Source organism: Anoplopoma fimbria, chromosome 20 (genome assembly GCF_027596085.1).
Source record: "Anoplopoma fimbria isolate UVic2021 breed Golden Eagle Sablefish chromosome 20, Afim_UVic_2022, whole genome shotgun sequence".
NCBI classification, from domain to species: Eukaryota; Metazoa; Chordata; class Actinopteri; order Perciformes; family Anoplopomatidae; genus Anoplopoma; species Anoplopoma fimbria.
This window is the reverse complement of record NC_072468.1, coordinates 14,410,340-14,429,917: the sequence shown is the minus strand read 5'-3', so window position 1 is coordinate 14,429,917 and position 19,578 is coordinate 14,410,340. Positions and strand designations below refer to the sequence as shown.

The following is a 19,578-nucleotide window of genomic DNA, read 5'->3' as shown; positions in this document are numbered from 1 at the left end:
AGTGGGTTTCTTAAGAAGAGGTTTAATTACAGCTAGTTTGAAGGCCTGTGGTACATGGCCCGTTAGTAAAGACAGATTGATAATTTCTAATAAAGAATTGCTAATTAAAGGTAAAACTTCCTTAAGCAGCCTAGTCGAAATCGGGTCTAAGAGACAGGTGGAAGGTTTAGACTTAGAAATAGTTAAAGTCAATTGTTGAAGGTCGATGGGTGAAAAGCCATCTAAATATATTTCAGGATGTACAGCTGTTCCTAAGGTTCCTGTATTTGAGGATCGATCGGTACTGGTTGAGGGCAGGAGATTAATTTTGTCTGTAATACTTAGAATCTTATCATTAAAGAAGTTCATGAAGTCACTACTACTGAGGTTTATAGGAATACACGGCTCAACAGAGCTGTGACTCTCTGACAGCCTGGCTACAGTGCTGAAGAGAACCCTGGGGTTGTTCTTATTTTTCTCTATTAATGCTGAATAATAGGCTGCTCTAGCATTACGGAGTGCCTTCTTATATATTTTAAGACTGTCTCGCCAGACTAACCGCGCTTCTTCCACATTGGTGGAACGCCATATCCTTTCAAGTTTTCGCGATGTTTGCTTTAATTCGCAGGTTTGAGGGTTATACCATGGAGCAAACCTCCTTTCTTTTATTAGCTTCTTTTTTAGAGGAGCTATAAAGTCTAGTGTCATTCGCAGTGAGCCTGCATCACTATCGACAAGATGGTCAAAATGAATCTCCTGCCCTCAACCAGTACCGATCGATCTTCAAATACAGTAACCTTAGAAACAGCTGTAGAACCTGAAATATATTTAGATGGCTTTTCTCCCATCGACATTCAACAATTGCATTGCAGTTATTACATTTTGTTTTTCCATGATAGACAAAATGTGATAATGATTATTGCTGCTGTTCATGTAAGAAGGTGTATGGACATCTCCTTGATAAGATACTGGACGAGCTGTGGTTATTGGCACTGTGCTCTGTCTTTTGAGATCTGGTGCCCCTGGTGGATATATATGGCATTAATTGGTTCCTTATGTCTTGTCCTTGAGGCTCCAAAATGTGAATCAGCATTTCCTATTGCTGGTTCTCCTTTTCAATTCCTTTCCATTGCTTGTGGTGCAAAAGTATCTGCATCAGTGTTGAGCGCTTCAATAGTTTTGAACCTGTTCTCAAAATATGATTCCATGCCGTTTGATCGCCGGGAAGCAGCTCTCCACACACCAGATCCAGAGGCTCTTAAAACGTTGACTTTGGCCATAGATGCAGCAATGTCTGCTTCAAGATGAAGTTGTTCTTTATGTTTTCTTATTTGTTTTTCCTGTTCCTCAAGAGCATGCTTTTCCTTAAGGAACCTTTGACGGGCAAGCAAAGCAGCCATTTCAGCTGCTTTGCTTTTCTTGTTCATCAGATGGTTTTAAAGGCATCAGAGATGTGTAAGGCAGTTGCAGTTTCAGATGACTGCATCAAAACATCAAATTGTGATTTCACGTGTCATGAGCTCCTTGAGAGATAGTATCTGGCCTTTTATTCTGTTCACTTACCTTTTACCTTTCTTCTGTATTGTCTCAATTTTGCTTGCCAGAGCCTTTTCAGCCAGAGTGCTTGTCCTTTTCTTTAAAATGTGCCAACCGTTGAACCAGTCCTTGATTCACTAATTTCAAACATACAAAGAAATGACCGTCACAGGAGAATGACTTTAAAGCCAGCAACCTCAGCAGTCATAGCATTCAAATGAAGGCACCATACTAACACCCAACACGCCCAGTCCACATCACAGAACAGTCGGGGCTCCTGGGCTCCAAACACAACACACGTTAACCCAAGCAGCGGCCAAACCACGCCGAACCGACAACAATATACAACTACGACACGTGGCAGTAACTGATTAAACTGCGTTCCAAACAACATTACATTACAGTCATTTAGCAGACGCTTTTATCCAAAGCGACTTACAATAAGTGTATTCAACATAGGTATTCAAGAGAACTACTAGCCACCAGAAGTCATAAGTACATCTCCTTTCTTAAACATGCATCTAAAAGCATAAACCACAGCAAAAGTATAGTGCAGAAGCAAATTACTACGAAAACAATAAGTGCAGCAAACTAATACAAATACAATAAGTGCAACAAACTGATACGAATGCAATAAGTGCTACGAGGAAGGCTCAGGGTAGTACTTCTTGAAGAGGTGAGTTTTCAGCCTGCGCCGAAAGATGGGCAGCGACTCTGCTGTTCTGACGTCAGTGGGGAGTTCATTCCACTTCTTCCATTCTTATTACTAGTCACATTACTATTACTATTACCTGTACCATTAAGCATTTTAGCTTTACTTCCACCCTGAAGCCCTTTTGCTTTCTCGTTCTGCAGGTTTCCATGAATCGTTGTGGTACCTGGACCGTAGTCGTGCCTCCTGCTGTGAGCCGACTGACACCCACTGCTACTTCGATTATTATTATTAGTCACATTACTATCCCTATTTTCATGGCTATAATTCTACTGTAATAATTGCTGCTGTTATTATAAGTAGTCTTATTATATGAATCATTTATGTCATATACATTGAATGTGTTGTATGTCTGTTATGCTGCTCATTCTGTACACATGACATCTATTGCATTCTGTCCATCCTGGGAGAAGGATCCCTCCTCTGTCGTTCTCCCATAGGTTTCTTCCTTTTTTCTCCCTGTTAAAGGGTTTTTTAGGGGAGTTTTTCCTGTGCCGATGTGAGGGAAGGACAGAGGATGTCGCATGTGCACAGATTGTAAAGCCCTCTGAGGCAAATTTGTAATTTGTGATTCTGGGCTATACAAAATAAACTGAATTGAATTGAATTGAATTCCACCACTGTGGGGCCAGGACAGAAAAAAAGCTGTGGGAAGCGTGAGGGCTCAACACGGCGATCACAATCCTCCGCGTCCAGCTCATCAACCACCAGAAGGACGTGGCTCCGTTGGTTACGTTGCACTGAGATGTTTTTTGCTGAGAAATGTAGGTGACTATCTGCAAGTAGGGGAGAATAACCTGCAGACGCGCTGGCTTTCAATGATTCAAAGATCCGGTAGCTGCATTTGGTAGTTTTATTCGCAGGAACAAACAAACAAGTGTGCTCCATAACACACATTCAAAAACGTTCAATATTTCCGTAACTGTGTACGAAGGCGATCAACAGCGATAAACAGTGTCAAAAGTGTCAAAACAACAGTAAATAGTGACAATTAGCGTCAATTAGCGGTCAGCAAAAAATAAGACTCCTCTCTCACCCCCTCTCCTTCCATTCACCAAACTAAACTAGTGAACAGCTGATATCCCCATTGCAATCCCCAACACCACGTGACTCATTACCGTAAGTGACCAAAAAAGGTGTACAAAATTGATATTCCTGGTTCCTGCACTCAGTATATGAGCCTCTGTCTGGAACTCTCCTTTTCACCCTGATGGCATCAAAGATCACGTTAGATACAATAAACAGCATTTCCGCAATAAGTGGTGACCTTAAGTTGCTCAAATTGTTTGATTTATAATCCATAGTTTTCTGAATCCTCAAGTGATACCTTGTTTAATGTTTCGATTTAAGTATTATATAATCCTCACTTTCTTATTTGATGACTACTGTTAGTGTGACTTATGAGTCACAAAGGGGGCAAATGTGGAGCTTTATTCAATCATGATAGACTAACACTATCCATTATATCTAAATGTTTAAGTATACCTAAATGTTTGAAACTTACATATATGACACCTGCATACTGAAATGAGTGTGAACATAGAGAGGTTTGAATGGTTTAACATATAATCTGTTTGATTTAGTAAATGACCAAAGGTTGGGTTTTTTTAAACGCACAGCTGTGCACCAAAGAGAATGCAGGCAGGAGAAGAAGAAAGCAGTCAGAAGCACAGCTGTTAGCATGCTGAGTCAGGGACTTTCCAACTTCCATTAGGAGAGATAGAGATGTTATGCCAGGAAGAGAGACACATGAAAAGGTTGTCATTCCCCAATCAGAGAAGGCAGAGAGATATTATGCGAGGACTGTAGGCATTAAAAAAGAAAGAGGGATGTTATTTAAGGAAAGGTGGTTGTGAAAAGGAAAAGCTTGGCACACCTGCAGATCAAAGGATACATGGGAGAGCTTCAACATCAAAAGGCAGTGACACTATATAAGACCATGTCCTGGACGGTACAAATCAGTTCACTCTCCGGAAAATCAACTTGGGCTCAATTCTTTGCTTGAAGAATAAACTCTATTGCATGGAACTCCATTGCTTTCTTTAAACATCATGAGGACTCAATAGGTATTTAGTATAGAATAAATAAAGAGATGGAGCAGTAATTCAGGCTTCATCAACTGACTCTCTTTTCATTATTTGTGGGAGAGTTGTCCACCTTTGACAGGAAATGGAAACTGCAGAAGCGTAGCAGAGCAGCCGCGGTCATCAGATTTTAGAGGAAAGTTCTGCTGCACTTATCTCACATGGCTGCATTTCAAACCATTTTGGGAAAGTTATTCAACTTAGTTAACAAACCTGGAAAGTATGGTATCTGAGGACAGGCCTTTCATGTTCCATTGGATTTCATGATCTTCAACATGTTAAATCCATCACTGCTATATTGAAAAGAAAGAATGAGAGAATAGAGTCACTTTTTCCATTCTCTCATTATGTTGACCTCAGCTTTGGTGAACTAGGCGTCCATACTGTAATGTAGAACAAATGAAGTGGAGCTGCTGGGTCTTAGGAGGGGAGGATGCAAATGTTTATATTTGAATTCAGAATTGGTTTATATATATATACATATAAATAAAAAGACTGAACCACTGATTGTCCAATTAGTAGACCACCCACTCTTCCTCTCAGGCACACTTTTAAAACACTGGAGATAATGTTGTATAATTCATATTGACATCTGTCCACACTGTTATCTAGTTTGACTGTAAAATGAATAAATGTGTCATGTTGCACCCAGTCAGTATTTATTAACTGTAGTAAAGGATTTCATTTTCATACTCAGGATGTTAAATGGACCAGGTTACTTTACGCTTCTGCATGCCTGAAATCAAATACGTTTTTCATTTCACCTGTTTAAAGAATTACATTACATTACATTACATTACAGTCATTTGGCAGACGCTTTTATCCAAAGCGACTTACAATAAGTGTATTCAACATAGGTATTCAAGAGAACTACTAGTCACCAGAAGTCATAAGTGCATCTCCTTTCTAAAACAAGCATCTAAAAGCATAAACCAGAGCAAAAGTATAGTGCAGAAGCAAATTACTACGAAGACAATAAGTGCAACAAACTAATACGAATACAATAAGTGCAAAGAACTGATACGAATGCAATAAGTGCAACAAACTAATACGAATACAATAAGTGCTACGAGGAAGGCTCAGGGTAGTACTTCTTCAAGAGGTGAGTTTTCAGCCTGCGCCGAAAGATGGGCAGCGACTCTGCTGTTCTGACGTCAGTGGGGAGTTCATTCCACCACTGTGGGGCCAGGACAGAAAAAGCTGTGACTGGGTCGATCGGCCGCAGGGACCTCTGAGCGACGGGGCAACCAATTGCCCCGAGGCAGCAGAGCGAAGTGGTCGGGCGGGGGTGTAGGGCTTGACCATGGCCTGGAGATAGGAAGGAGCTGTTCCTTTCACTGCCCTGTAGGCTAGCACCAGAGTCTTAAACTGGATGCGAGCTCTTACAGGGAGCCAGTGTAGAGAACGGATTAAATTTCATAATTTTTTCTGAAAGACAATATGTATATTTCTCTAACACCATAGGAGCCTTCTTACTCAATTTTCAAATTAGCATAACCGTCTTCAAAAATAAAGCTCTTTATCCATAGACTGACTTGAAATATAAATTGGGTACGTTGTGCAAAAAGTAGCGAAGCCACAAGATTCTGCAACCACTCATTAATAATAATTGCTTAATTTTGGGACAATTATTTGTCATTTGCAATTGTCACTAAAATGTAATTTAAAAGCTTACTTGTACCCAGCAGTTTTCATAATTTTAACTGCAAAACATTTATTCACAAATATGAATGGTGAGTTCAGAGAGAAGAGAAGACATTCTGCCATAAATCAAACAGCCAGTCAGAGCCGCAGCATTCGAGTGATCCAGAGATTTCTGTGAGAGCCTGGATTAAATCAGGACATTGTCTCTCCTCTTCTTTGATACCAGGATGGCAACTGAACAAATATGAGCTAAGGTCTGTGTGTGTCGGGTTTTAGGGGATAAAGACACATCTTGACTGATGCTCCACCAATGAACACACAGGAACCTGCGAAGGAGGGCTACAAATCTGTCATAAATTCTAAGACTACATAAACAGTATTTTCCAATGATCTGGTGGTATTTAGTTGTTAACCATGTATGGATCTGGATATGAGAGATGATCCAGATAAAGAAGTATAAATAGTGGGAGACAACAAAGTACCTGTGCTTTGGGGGCTTTTTGGCTTTTACATTTCAACTGAAGTCCAGTCTTGCTCATCCTAGTCTGTGTAATCTACTTAAAGTAAGTGACCTATCAGATAGGCTGTCAGTAGTAATGTATTTGGTATGAATTTGAATAACAAACCTTCTACTTGCTAAGGTTTAATTAATGGTATTCATTTGAATGTGATTTACTAATATTTGCTCAGATTGTTTGATTCTCTGCTCGTGTATTTGTGCTGAAATAACCACAACACTGGTGCCTCATTAGACAAGACCCACGGACACCCCAGGGGGTCCATGTGACACGGCCATGACGTCACCAAGGGCTTTACCAAGTAGAATAACTTCTAAGCCCCTCCCTCTTCCCATTCAAATCGACTTTTGCTTTCTTCTCCGCTGCCAAACGAGGACGTTATGGTCCCCTGTCATTGGTTGGATAAAGCTTGGCCGAGAAAGAAGAACACAACAATCGATATGTGAGGCAATCTCAAGTAAGAGTCTATTGTCTGTGCAGAGATAGGTAATTGTATGATATTTTTGTGGTCCATTTTTGAGGACCATCTTTGCCTTTGTTGAGTTGTATCCCCTCTTTCTTAACCAACTCACACACCTGTATAAACACACACCCATACGCTGTTATGCTCATTCATACACATGTGGTGTGTTAAGCGCGGCCTCCATTGTGTATCTCATTCCTCTTTAAATAATCACAGCCAGGTTGCCATTGTAGAGCCTGGCATGGCGTAACCACTAACATGACTAAGTCCGCCATTTTGCTATTTATCTTTTTCTCTCTCCTCTGCCATTGAGATTTCTTGCGTGGAGTAACCGCTCATGTGACTATGTCCGCCATCTTGCTCTCTCTTTCTCTCTCTTACCCCTCCTTCACCCACACCAACACTCCCCTTGCCACGTGCTTGTTTGTTGCTTAAAGGTTTAGTGTGCTTGTAATTAGGTTATAGACGTTTGTTGATTAACCATATTATCAATTTTTGATTGGTATGGTTAAGATAAATAAACCCTGTTATAGTTTTAAGCAGCAGTTTCTGAGATTATTTTGTGCATATGTGTTGTGATGATAACTGGTTGTTATAGTCAGTGCTCTATTTCAACCCTTCATTGTTCACTCTGCATGTGGAATAGAACTTTAACTATTGACATTTTGAGTGAACATCACTTTTGAGAATTTATCCACAGTTCGGTTATTGGTCCCTGATCCCAGGGTGTTGCCCCCTTATTATTAATCTATATTATTAATCCTATTGATATTAATAATTTCATTTTCATCAATAATTCATTTTTATAATTGCTTTTAACCAAAGTCGCTCCTGCCATAAATCAACACATGTGAACGGCACCTTTTTTTAAAATGTGCTAGCAGCAGCTATTATTTACAAACAAATTAACAGAGCACTGTGCAGTGGGCTGATGTTGACAAATGTTGGTCTGAAGTCACTACATTAGAGAACCGTATAACACAGTTTATGATGCTTCAAAACTGCTACTACTCCTGCTGTCTGTCCTCGTGTAAATATTCAAACGGTGTGGATTTAACAAGTCCTGCTTTGTGTAGCCTGATAAAGAGACTCAGAAAAGTGGAGACCAAATTATGCACACTAAAAAATGACATTGCTTTTATTTCAGATGGACACAACTGATATAATGTTTCAACCACAGATGGTATTCCTCAGGCCAAAGGAAAGAAGTGACCAAACCTGTATTTAATAGGTCATTATTGATGAAACATCACAACAATATCTCCTAATTAGCCTGAATGGGTCCTCTGATATGAGACATTTTCAGAGAGACAAGGGAATGATATGTCCACTTCTCTCATCGTATTGTCGTCAAGTCACTGGAGACACCGGATGTGATCTGTGTCTGTATGTGATGGGAACTGGGACTTAGGGGATCTATACTGGAATGATCAAAGTTTAAAGGACACTGCAACATCTTGACACTCTTTATGTTTACTTTTTGGAATAACAGACACTGACTATTATCATAATATGATTTCAAAGACAACAAGCAAATAAAGTGATTTACTTATTTTACAAACTCGTTTACATCTGGAAATGGTATTGTTTCACTTGACGGCTCTGAGGGGCAGATTGGAGGTAAAGCTGCATGGAATGGCGGCTGTTCCTCTGAAGGCCTCTGCATCTGGTTGGATGATTGTAGTTGGTTGAATCACACTCTTCCATCTCTCGCTCAGTGGCAGTTGATTCGGCTTTCTCTGATGTCTTCGTAACCTGGTCATCTTCTTCGGCGAGGTTCGGCTTGAACCATTCTTCCTCATCTTCATCTCTTTCAGCACGAGTATGAGTCGTCTCTTCACCCCCCTTTGCAGCAGCAGGGGCCGTTAGGGCATCTTTGCCAGTTTAAGAGTGTGTTGCTCTCAATAGTTGCTGGAATTAATCTTCAGCATGTTGGTGCATCGCAGGAGGGGCCATAGTTAGACCAGAGCCTCGAGGGAGAGATCTGGCGTGCAGGATTCAAAGTCAATCAATCATATTTGTAGTATTTCAGAAACCAGGAGGAGGAAGGCACTTCTTCTGGTTCTTGCATCTCATATCGGCCGGAGGTCCTCTCAGCCTGTGGAGAGGTCTCTGCTCATAGGGCCTTCGAGCCTGCAGAAGGGACAGAGCTGCGCTCAACATCATGTTTATTTGGTAGGGACAAAAACATATACATAGATAATTGAAAAACAATTATCCAATGCAGTGTATCATGTTAAGCCCTTCTAAGGCCTCTTTAGGGATGAACTACTGCTGATTAGCAGTAGCTCGGGCCTAGAAGGGCCTTTAAATTTTTTTATTAAAATCTGTTGGTGTGTGGACCCAAGAGCAGTACGACGAGGAGACAGATAAAGTTCTGGAGCTTTATTTGAAGCTGTGAACACAGCAGACAGACAGGCAGGATATGACTCACAGTGGGAAACAGGCAAGGGATCAGGCAGACGGAAACCAGAGGAAGCGGAGGCTAATCTCGTGGTCTGGGACAGAAGGCTGAGACGTTGACCGGGGCACAGGCAAGGCAGGGAAGTCCAGACAGGCAGGGTCGGCAACGGGAAATCAGTCCACAGGAAATTGCTGGAAAGTGCTCCGAGGCCGCAGAGTCAGAATCCTTGAAGGCTGAGGCAAGGCGGAGAGGCAGAACCCCTCTGGAGGGGGCGAACAGGAGGACAACCAAGGCGGAGAGGCAGAACCCCTCTGGAGGGGGCGAACAGGAGGACAACCAAGGCGGACAGGCAGAACCCCTCTGGAGGGGGCGAACAGGAGGACAACCAAGGCGAAGAGGCAGAACCCCTCTGGGGGGGGCGAACTGGAGGACGACCAGGCCTCTCTGGGGTTGGCCACGAAGACGACCAGGCCGACGGAGCCTCCCTGGGGGTCGGCCATGGGGACGACCAGGCCTCTCTGGAGGTCGGGCGAGGGTCTGTCGAGGCGGGCGGATCCCCTCTGGAGGTCGGGTGAGGGTCTCTCGAGGTGGGCGGATCCTCTCTGGAGGTCGGGCGAGGGTCTCTCGAGGCGGGCGGATCCTCTCTGGAGGTCGGGCGAGGGTCTCTCGAGGCGGGCGGATCCTCTCTGGAGGTCGGGCGAGAGGCTCTGGAGACTGGGACTCTGGAGACTGGGGCTCTGGAGACTGGGGCTCTGGAGACTGGGGCTCTCGAGATTGGGGCTCTCGAGATTGGGGCTCTGGCGGCAAGGTCTCTTGGACCTGGGGCTCTGGCGGCAAGGTGGGAACAGGAGCAGGGGGACACTGCAACCCAGCAGGAACAGGAGCAGGGGACGCTGCAACCCAGCGGGAACAGGAGCAGGGGGACGCTGCGACCCAGCGGGAACAGGAGCAGGGGGACGCTGCGACCCAGCGGAACCCGGGAAGGCTGCGGCCCAGCCGGGGGACCTGGGGAAGGCTGCGGCCCAGTCGGGACGGGACCCGGGGAAGGCTGCGGCCCAGCCGGGACAGCGCGGGTCAGGAGGTGCAGGAGTCGGCCGGAGCGCCGACAAGTCAAGAGGTGCAGGAGTCGGCCGGAGCGCCGACGAGTCAAGAGTCGGCAGGAACGCCGACAGAACAGGAATCGGCAGGGGCGCCGATGCGTCAGGGGTCAGCCTGGACAGGAGTCGGCTGGAACGCCGAAGGGTCAGAGGTCGGCCTGAACGCCGACTGGACAGGCGTCAGCTGGAAAGCCGGCGGGACAGGAGGTGCAGGCAGTCTGGAAAGCCGGCGAGACAGGCGCAGTCTGGAAAGCCGGCGAGACAGGCGCAGTCTGGAAAGCCGGCGAGACAGGCGCAGTCTGGAAAGCCGGCGAGACAGGCACAGTCAGGAAAAGGACAGGCGCAGTCTGGATATCCAGCGAGACAGGCACAGTCAGGAAAGCCGGCAAGACAAGCTTAGGGACAGGCTGAGCGAAGGTCTGCGAAATGGCTGTCGTGAGCTGCTGAACCTGGTTAAACAGGGCAGTCCAGGCCTGGTTGCTGCTCGCCAGGGCGTGACAAACATCAGCGGTGTTGGTGACAACCTTGGTCTCGCGTCTCTGGAGCGCCTCTTCAATGAACCCGAACCGGGCCTGTGACGAGGTGTCGAACGCTGGGTCCATGTCGTGGCCAGATCGTACTGTCACGGTTGGTGTGTGGACCCAAGAGCAGTACGACGAGGAGACAGATAAAGTTCTGGAGCTTTATTTGAAGCTGAGAACACAGCAGACAGACAGGCAGGATATGACTCACAGTGGGAAACAGGCAAGGGATCAGGCAATCGTGTCTGTACCTAGACTGGGGTCGTGCCTCCTGCTGTGGCCCTGCTGACACCCACTGCTACTACCATTATTATTATTATTAGTCACATTACTATTACTATTCCGTAATGTACCATTACGCATTTTGGCTTTGCTTCCAACCTGGAACCCTTTTTTGCTTTCTTTCCTCGCAAGTTTCCACGAATCGTTGTGGGACCTTGACCGTGCGCGTGCCTCCTGCTGTGACCCGGCTGACACCCACTGCTACTTCGATTGTTATTATTATTATTATTAGTCACATTACTAATACTATTCCCTATATCATTATTGAAATTCTACTATAGTCATTGCTGCGTTATTATAAGTAGTCTTAATTTTTTCCTTCGTTACTCTGCTTACTACTCTGATTATATGAATCATTTATGTCAATAACATTGAATGTGTTGTAACTCTGTTATGTTGTTCATTCTGTACACATGACATCTATTGCATTCTGTCCATCCTGGGAGAAGGATCCCTCCTCTGTCGCTCTCCCATAGGTTTCTTCCTTTTTCTCCCTGGTAAGGGTTTTTTTAGGGGAGTTTTTCCTGTGCCGATGTGAGGGTTCCGGGACAGAGGATGTCGCATGTGTACAGATTGTAAAGCCCTCTGAGGCAAATTTGTAATTTGTGATTTTGGGCTATACAAAATAGTCTGAATTGAATTGAATCATCATCACCACCACCACCAGTGTCTGGACTCCAAGGGGGGTTGTGCTTCGCTGATCTCAGCGTTGGGCCCCTCTAATATACGGCTTGGCCATGGAGTCCAATAGCCAAATACTTTGTATTATTCATTCTTATGCATGTGTAATACATTATTGTATACTTTATTGAAGTCTCTCCTGATTGAAATATATTATCAATTTTAACGGTTGATCTAACATGATATGATCAAAACGGACCTCTTTTCTCATTTCCTGGTTGAACACAATCTAGTCTAACTGGACCATATTCTCATTGCCTGGTATAATGTGTTTTATCCTGTCTCAGGTGACTCCTGCAATCTTTTCCCTGGTCGAACCCGACCCCAACTATCTGTGCTGTGGTCTAACATGACCACCATCTATCCTTTCCTGCAGTCTGTCGAGACCCCCGCCATTTATTCTGTGATCTGTTGCAATCCCACCATATTTTACTGTGGTCTATCCAGACCTGCTGTATCCTGTTGTGCAGTTATCCAGACCCCCATTTCCTGTTCTGTGGTCTATCCTCAAACTCAAGGAACTCAAGGACAATTATATCCGGCCCGCGAGAAAATATGTCTATCATAACTGGCCCGCCGGTAAATAGGAATATATCCATCCATTCATCCATTTTCCGTAACCTGCTTATCCAGTTAAGGGTCGCAGGGGTGCTGGAGCCTATCTCAGCTGTCAATGGGCGAAGGCAGGGTACACCCTGGATAGGTCGCCAGTCTGTCGCAGGGCTGACATATAGAGACAAACAACCACGGGCAATTTAGAGTCTTCAATGAACCTACGCTGCATGTCTTTGGACTGTGGGAGGAAGCCGGAGAACCCGGAGAGAACCCACGCTGACACGGGGAGAACCACAGAAGGTTGTCCAGCCCGGGAATTGAACCCCGGCCCCTCTTGCTGTGAGGCGACAGTGCTAACCACTACACCACCGTGCAGCCTGAATAGGAATATAGTTACATTTAAATAAGCCTCACAAATATATGGCTCAACAAAAAGTAGACTCTTAAAACAGGGGCTTTCACAGTTGATGGAAAAGGGAAAATACTTCATTACATATTGTGGATGAGCGCTGACATGACTGATACTGTACAGCTGTCAATCTTCATACGTGGAATGGACTCGAGTTAATGCGTTACAGAGGAACTTTTTGGAATTAAATCAATGCATGGCACAACCACGGGAAAATACATATTTGAGCAAGAATCTAAATGCGTGAGTGAAATGAAACTGCCATGAAATCAGAGGATCGGCGGTTCGATCCCTGGCTCCGGCAGTCCATGTCGATGTGTCCTTGGGCAAGACACTTAACCCCAAATTGCTCCCGCAGGCTGTTCCTGCGGTGTATGTATGTATGTGTATGAATGTTAGTTAGGGTCCTGATGTTCAGGTGGCACCTTGCATGGTAGCTCCTGTCATCAGTGTATGAATGGGTGTGAATGGGTGAATGATTAGTAATGTAAAAGCGCTTTGAGTGGTCGGAAGACTAGAAAAGCACTATACAAGTACAGTCCATTTACCATTTACCATTTACATGTTTGCATGCATTAATGCTCAAAACCCGCCTTGTTTTTTCTCATCCTGGCTGTCTTGCAGTGCCTCTTCGCACCCTCTCTGTGAAACGATCTGTTAGAGCGCTTGCTCCTCCCCCCAGACAGCCAAATCTGCCCTGATTGGTCAGCTAGCCCACTCTGTTGCGATTGGTCAACCGCGCAGCGCATATGCGGAAATGTCTTGCCCCTTACCACCAACAGAATTCAGCTCCCTGAGCCCCAAAACAGTGTTGTAGCTTTGATTATCGATATTAGCGGCATCTGTGCTGCCCTACCAGTATGAACGTGAGTCAGTTATTAATGTCAGGAGGAAGAAGCCGACCAAAACAACCGTCACAACCAGGGCTAGAGCAGGATGTTTCACAGTGGTGAGTTGTTAACAGTTTAATTACTGCACTATATAGCTAACGCTAGTATTAGGCTTTAGGCCTATGCTGTGCTGTAAAACACGAGTCCTTCTCTTTATCTAAGAAGCTAAGAATTACACTCACGTTGCCTCTAAATTTGCTACTAACACATGTTCCCTGTAAAATACCAATGTGTTTTATTAGTGACTTTGGTTATATTACTTAGAGCACAGCAGATTTAGAGATTACAGATTTGTGTTGTATACATTAAAAAACTAGTACTAGATAGTAACAACAGTACTATAAAATGTAGCTGCATTTAACAATCCCCTCCTGGCTGTTATTATGTTTGTAAACTGTAATATGATTTTTGCTTCCTGGATTAATATTTGTCCGATGCAGTGATGTTGCTTCCTGAGTCATTATTTGCTTTATTAGAGCTGACTATGGACGTTTGAGGCGTAGTATAGAAGAGGAGTAAGTTGTTTTTACATATAATGAAATCTGTGTAATCTACATCTGAACACAATTGTTTCATTATAACACAAGATCATAAGAACTAATGAAGAAATGAGAATTGTTTATTTTCCTCCAAATTACTATTTCTTATTAAATATAAAAAAATGCAAATAAAAAAGAAACATTTGTTGATACTGTATGGATAGTTTTTAGTTGCAATGGTATTGATGTGTGATCCTCTCCATACAGGCGATACCGGCCTCTCAACTACCGTGGCTTTGTCAGCTGGTGAGGCTCGCCATCCCGTCATGTGTTGTATTTCAGAAACACAGGGAATTTCCTGATCTGGCTGGTCGGAATGTTGGCTTCAGGCTGCTCCTTGACAGAAAAGGAGGCAGGCAACACTTTCTCCTTTGAGGGTCTCTCACACTGGGACGACAAACACGAGCCTCATCAGTTCATCCATGTACTCTGTAAAAACATAGCCTTTAAACAGTAATTTTATTGTTTTAAACTAAGTATGCTTCCTTATTTATATTTTAAAGGTATTTCACATTTTGTGTTCATTGTATTATGTTTGTTATAAAAAATAACATTATTTTACAATAATGTTATTGTATGTAGGGTCTGTTTTAACTGGATTTGCTATGCATTCACCCTTTGACTATGGGAACAAGACCTTATAGACAGCTGTTCCTGCAGATGTTGTTGCTTGCTCACGTTCCTCAATTTCATAATAATAAATGTAAAGGCACAACCTACAATAAAATAATGCAAAGTCAAAGGTTTACAAGAATGTATGCCCGAAATATGAAATTCTGGAGTTTTCATGAAACTGTAGTGCTCTGTATTCCCCATAGTCCACATAAGAGTATTTCACAAGTCTACAATGTTAGCAAGTGCTATATCTAAAAATGAAACACAAAAGCACATTAAATGTATAACATATACCTTAGCTTCTCAGGTGAGTATCCCTCAGAGTACCCGGACAGCTGAGTACCAACAGATACCATCCTTTGAGAAGTCTGTGTGCCCTCTGAGACTGTTTGTGGATGGTCTGTTGTCGGTACCGGGTCCTTCTGTGATGTACTCAAAAAGACAGAGACACATTTATTCATTAAAACTAATTTGCATCAGATGAAACGGTCAACATGTCAGGCACCTTGGAAGGACTCAGAAGCGGACATAGAAAATGAGGATTTACTTGATGGGGATCAGGCAGAGGCAAAACAGGATCAGGCAGAGGGAAAACAGTGGGAGGCCACAGTCCAAAAGTGGCAAAGGTCAGAGGTACAGGCAAGGGCTAAGGCAGAGGCTAAGGCAGAGAGCAGTCTGATGTCGAAATCCAAAAGGTCAGGTAGGGAGGCAGAGGTACAGGCAAGGGCTTGGCAAAAATCAGCGTTGTCTAGGGAAAAGAGCAAAAGTCACTGACAGGTCAACAAGGCTTGGAAAAATGGTGGGCTTTGGAACAATGCTGGAGAGCTTGGTGAGAACACAAGACAATCTGGCAGAGGCTTAAATAGGGATCCTGATTGGCTTGATAATGGAGGTGATTGTTTGCAGGTGATGACACAGGCAGGTCAGCTCTAGGAGGACACACCCCCATAAACCACCAGAGGGCAGGAGTACTGAGGTCAGGCTGTGACAGTACCCCTCCCCCTACGGACGCCTCCTGGCGTCCTATCCAAAGCACTGGGATTGTCATGGTGAAAATCCCTGATTAGGGAACGGTCCAGGATAAACCTGGCTGGAATCCAGCTCCTCACCTCTGGTCCGAAACCCTCCCAGTCAGCAAGGTACTGGAGACCCCTACCCCTGCGGCGGACCTTCAACAACTTCTTTACAGTGAAGGCCTCTCCACCAATGATGAATCTGGGAGGAGGAGGGGGCTTAGAGGGTGGGGAGAGAGAACTGTGCACAACAGGCTTGACTTGTGAAACATGAAAAGCAGGGTAGATGCGTCGCATGGTTAGGGGCAGGGAAAGTCTAACTGTGGAGGTATTGATGAGCTTCGATATTGGGAAAAGGCCCAACAAACCTGGGTGCCAGATTACGGGATAGGACCTTCAGGGGCAGATTCCTGGTGGAAAGCCAGACCTTCTGTCCCATACGGTGGCGGGGAGCTGCAGATCAATGTTTGTCAGCCCGTTTCTTGAAGTAGGCCACAGACTGCAACAGGCAGGCCCGAGCCCGCTTCTAAGTTCGCCGACACTGCCGAACAAACGCCTGGGCGGAGGGAACTGCCACTTCCTCCTCCTGAGCGGGGAACAGTGGGGGCTGGTAGCCTAGACAACACTGGAAAGGGGAAAGACCAGTAGACGTAGTGGGTAGAGAATTATGAGCATATTCAATCCAGGGAAGCATCTTACTCCAGGATGTGGCGCAGGAGGAGGTCATGCACCGGAGGGCCACTTCCAGCTCCTGGTTTGCCCTCTCCGTCTGGCCGTTCATCTGGGGGTGAAAACCAGAAGTCAGGCTGGCTGAAGCGCTAATGAGTTTGCAAATTGCCCTCCAGAACTGGGCGGAGAACTGTGGACCTCTGTCAGAGACGATGTCTTGGGGTAGACCATGAAGCTTAAAAACATGAGTGATGACTAATTCTGCTGTTTCCCTTGCTGTGGGCAACTTCTTTAATGGGACAAAGTGTACTGCTTTGGCGAATCTGTCGACAATGGTAAGGATGCAGGTGTTACCTTCAGACGCGGGCAGTCCAGTCACAAAGTCAAGGGCAATGTGGGACCAGGGGCGATGGGGAACAGGAAGAGGTCTTAGGAGGCCAGCCGGGGTCTGTTGCTGTTCTTGTTCCGAGCACACGTGTCACAGGCAGCCACAAAATGCTCCACCTCCTCCTTCATGGAAGGCCACCAGAAGGCCACATGCCAACTTGGAGCCATGTCCCCAGGTCAACACCTCTGGGCAAACAAACAAGCAGTTAGGTGGTCCATTACCAGGGACTGCCCTTGATTCTGGGCCTCCAGCACTTGAGATTCAATGTCCAAGAGCGCAGCCCCGACTAGGCTCTTGGTGGGCAGAATGGTCTCAGGGGATGATGGCTTCTCTTCTGTGGCACAGGGCTGTGCCTGTTTCTTGAAGTAGGCCACAGACTGCAACAGGCAGGCCCGAGCCCGCTTCTAAGTTCGCCGACACTGGCGAACAAACGCCTGGGCGGAGGGAACTGCCACTTCCTCCTCCTGAGCGGGGAACAGTGGGGGCTGGTAGCCTAGACAACACTGGAAAGGGGAAAGACCAGTAGACGTAGTGGGTAGAGAATTATGAGCATATTCAATCCAGGGAAGCATCTTACTCCAGGATGTGGCGCAGGAGGAGGTCATGCACCGGAGGGCCACTTCCAGCTCCTGGTTTGCCCTCTCCGTCTGGCCGTTCATCTGGGGGTGAAAACCAGAAGTCAGGCTGGCTGAAGCGCTAATGAGTTTGCAAATTGCCCTCCAGAACTGGGCGGAGAACTGTGGACCTCTGTCAGAGACGATGTCTTGGGGTAGACCATGAAGCTTAAAAACATGGCGAAACGTGGCGAAGACTCTGGAGAGGGCATCTGGCTTGATGTTCCTGGAACCTGGGCGGTAAGACAGAGAAATTGAAGCGTGAGAAGAACAGAGACCATTGAGCTTGCCGGGCATTAAGGCGTTTAGCTGTCTTAACGTATTCAAGGTTTCTGTGATCAGTCCAAACAATGAAGGGTAGAAACTTGACCCAGCTGTTCCCGGTCTCCTATGCTGTATAGGGCCACTTTAAATGCAATATATATATCCTACATCATGGAGGATTGCATTATGTGAGGACCATCTATAGCGCTACGCAACATATGTTGACATATATGAAAAATCTGCTTAGTTAGGGCAGGCACTGTATGACAGGTTACGATAACAACCAAGGAGAGACGTGTATATTGTGGCATCCCGCCCCTTAAACCTCGGCCCGGACGGGCCCGAGGGTTCGTGTTGGATGGCACATACCACCGCCATCCACCAGCCGGCGACAAAGAGCCGCCCCGAGGGCGGACTAATGAACGAGAGTGGAAACAGCCGGGGGGGAGAGGACAGGAACCGGAAGCCCCGATATAAGGAGCCGGCAGACAGCAACCATGGAGGAAGAGAGGAGAAGAAGAAGACGACAGCGAGAGAAGGACGACGAAGACGACAGCGAGAGACAACGACGAAGACGAGAGAAGAGCGAGAGAGAAGAGGAGAGGAAGAACCGGAGAAGAAGCAGAGGAGGAGAGACCGCGACCGGGAGAGGACCGCCGACCCGGCGCGCCAGTTAGAGGCTCACGGAGACCCTAACAGTAGTGTGGCTCGGTTATTGTGTTTGTGTAAAAACATTAAAGTACCGAGCAAGGCTGCACCTGACACGTGACTCCGGGATTTATTCCAGGATCCCGAACCATAGGGGAACGGGATCCCACATATGGTGGAGAACGCGGGCAACGGACGAAACCACTACGAACCCCGGTAAGAAAATACCCGACCGGAAATGCAGAAACCGGATGGAGCCGCGGCAGCGGCTGCGGCTGCGGCTACACAGCGGGAGACGGCGGAGAGCCTTGCCCTGCTCCGCGAAGCTGTGGTACGGCTCGCACAACACGCAGTACGGGACGCCCGACCGCCGCCCCGACCAGCCGACTCACCAAACTCGGACCCGACGATGATGTGGAGGCGTACCTCGAGACATTCGAGCGGACCGCCCAGAGGGAGAACTGGCCAGTGGAACAGTGGGCCCACATCGTGGCTCCCTTTCTCACCGGTCCGGCCCAGCAGGCGAGCCAAGACCTATCAGCGGAGGACGCCAGGCGGTACCCAGCCCTCAAACAGGCAATCTTGGCGTACTACGGCCATAACCTCGCGGCCCGCGCGCAACGGATCCATGACTGGCGTTTCGACGCCCGGGCGCGGTGCGGACCCAGATTGCACAACTCGGCCGGTTAGTGAAGAGATGGCTAACCTCCGGTGAAGGACCCAGCCCTATAGACAGGGTAATTATAGACCACTCCCTACGCCAGCTACCGCCGGATGCCTGCCGGGTACTGGCCCACCACCACCCCAACACCATAGATGACCTGGTCAGACAGCTGGAGAATTGGCAGGTGGCCCAGCGGCTGAGCAACCGGACCTACACCACCCCACGACCCGCCGAGACCCGCCGAGACCGACGGGGACCCACGACCGGGGCTCCCGCAGCTGCACCAGTCCCACCGCTCGTAATCCCGGAGAATCGCGAACGGAGACGCTGTTACGAGTGTGATCAGCCTGGCCATATAGCGCGCTACTGCCCGGGAAAGCAGGACGTGC

General features: G+C 46.3%; 1 long non-coding RNA gene across 1 annotated transcript; it reads right to left on the bottom strand.

Moving 5' to 3' along the window:
* Window positions 1-14,590: 14,590 nt before the first annotated feature.
* Window positions 14,591-15,670, bottom strand: LOC129110266 (uncharacterized). The gene is made up of 3 exons (XR_008532162.1): window positions 15,477-15,670; window positions 15,224-15,361; window positions 14,591-14,701 (listed from the first exon to the last, which is right to left on the bottom strand). It is a non-coding gene; the product is annotated as an uncharacterized LOC129110266 (long non-coding RNA).
* Window positions 15,671-19,578: the final 3,908 nt, after the last annotated feature.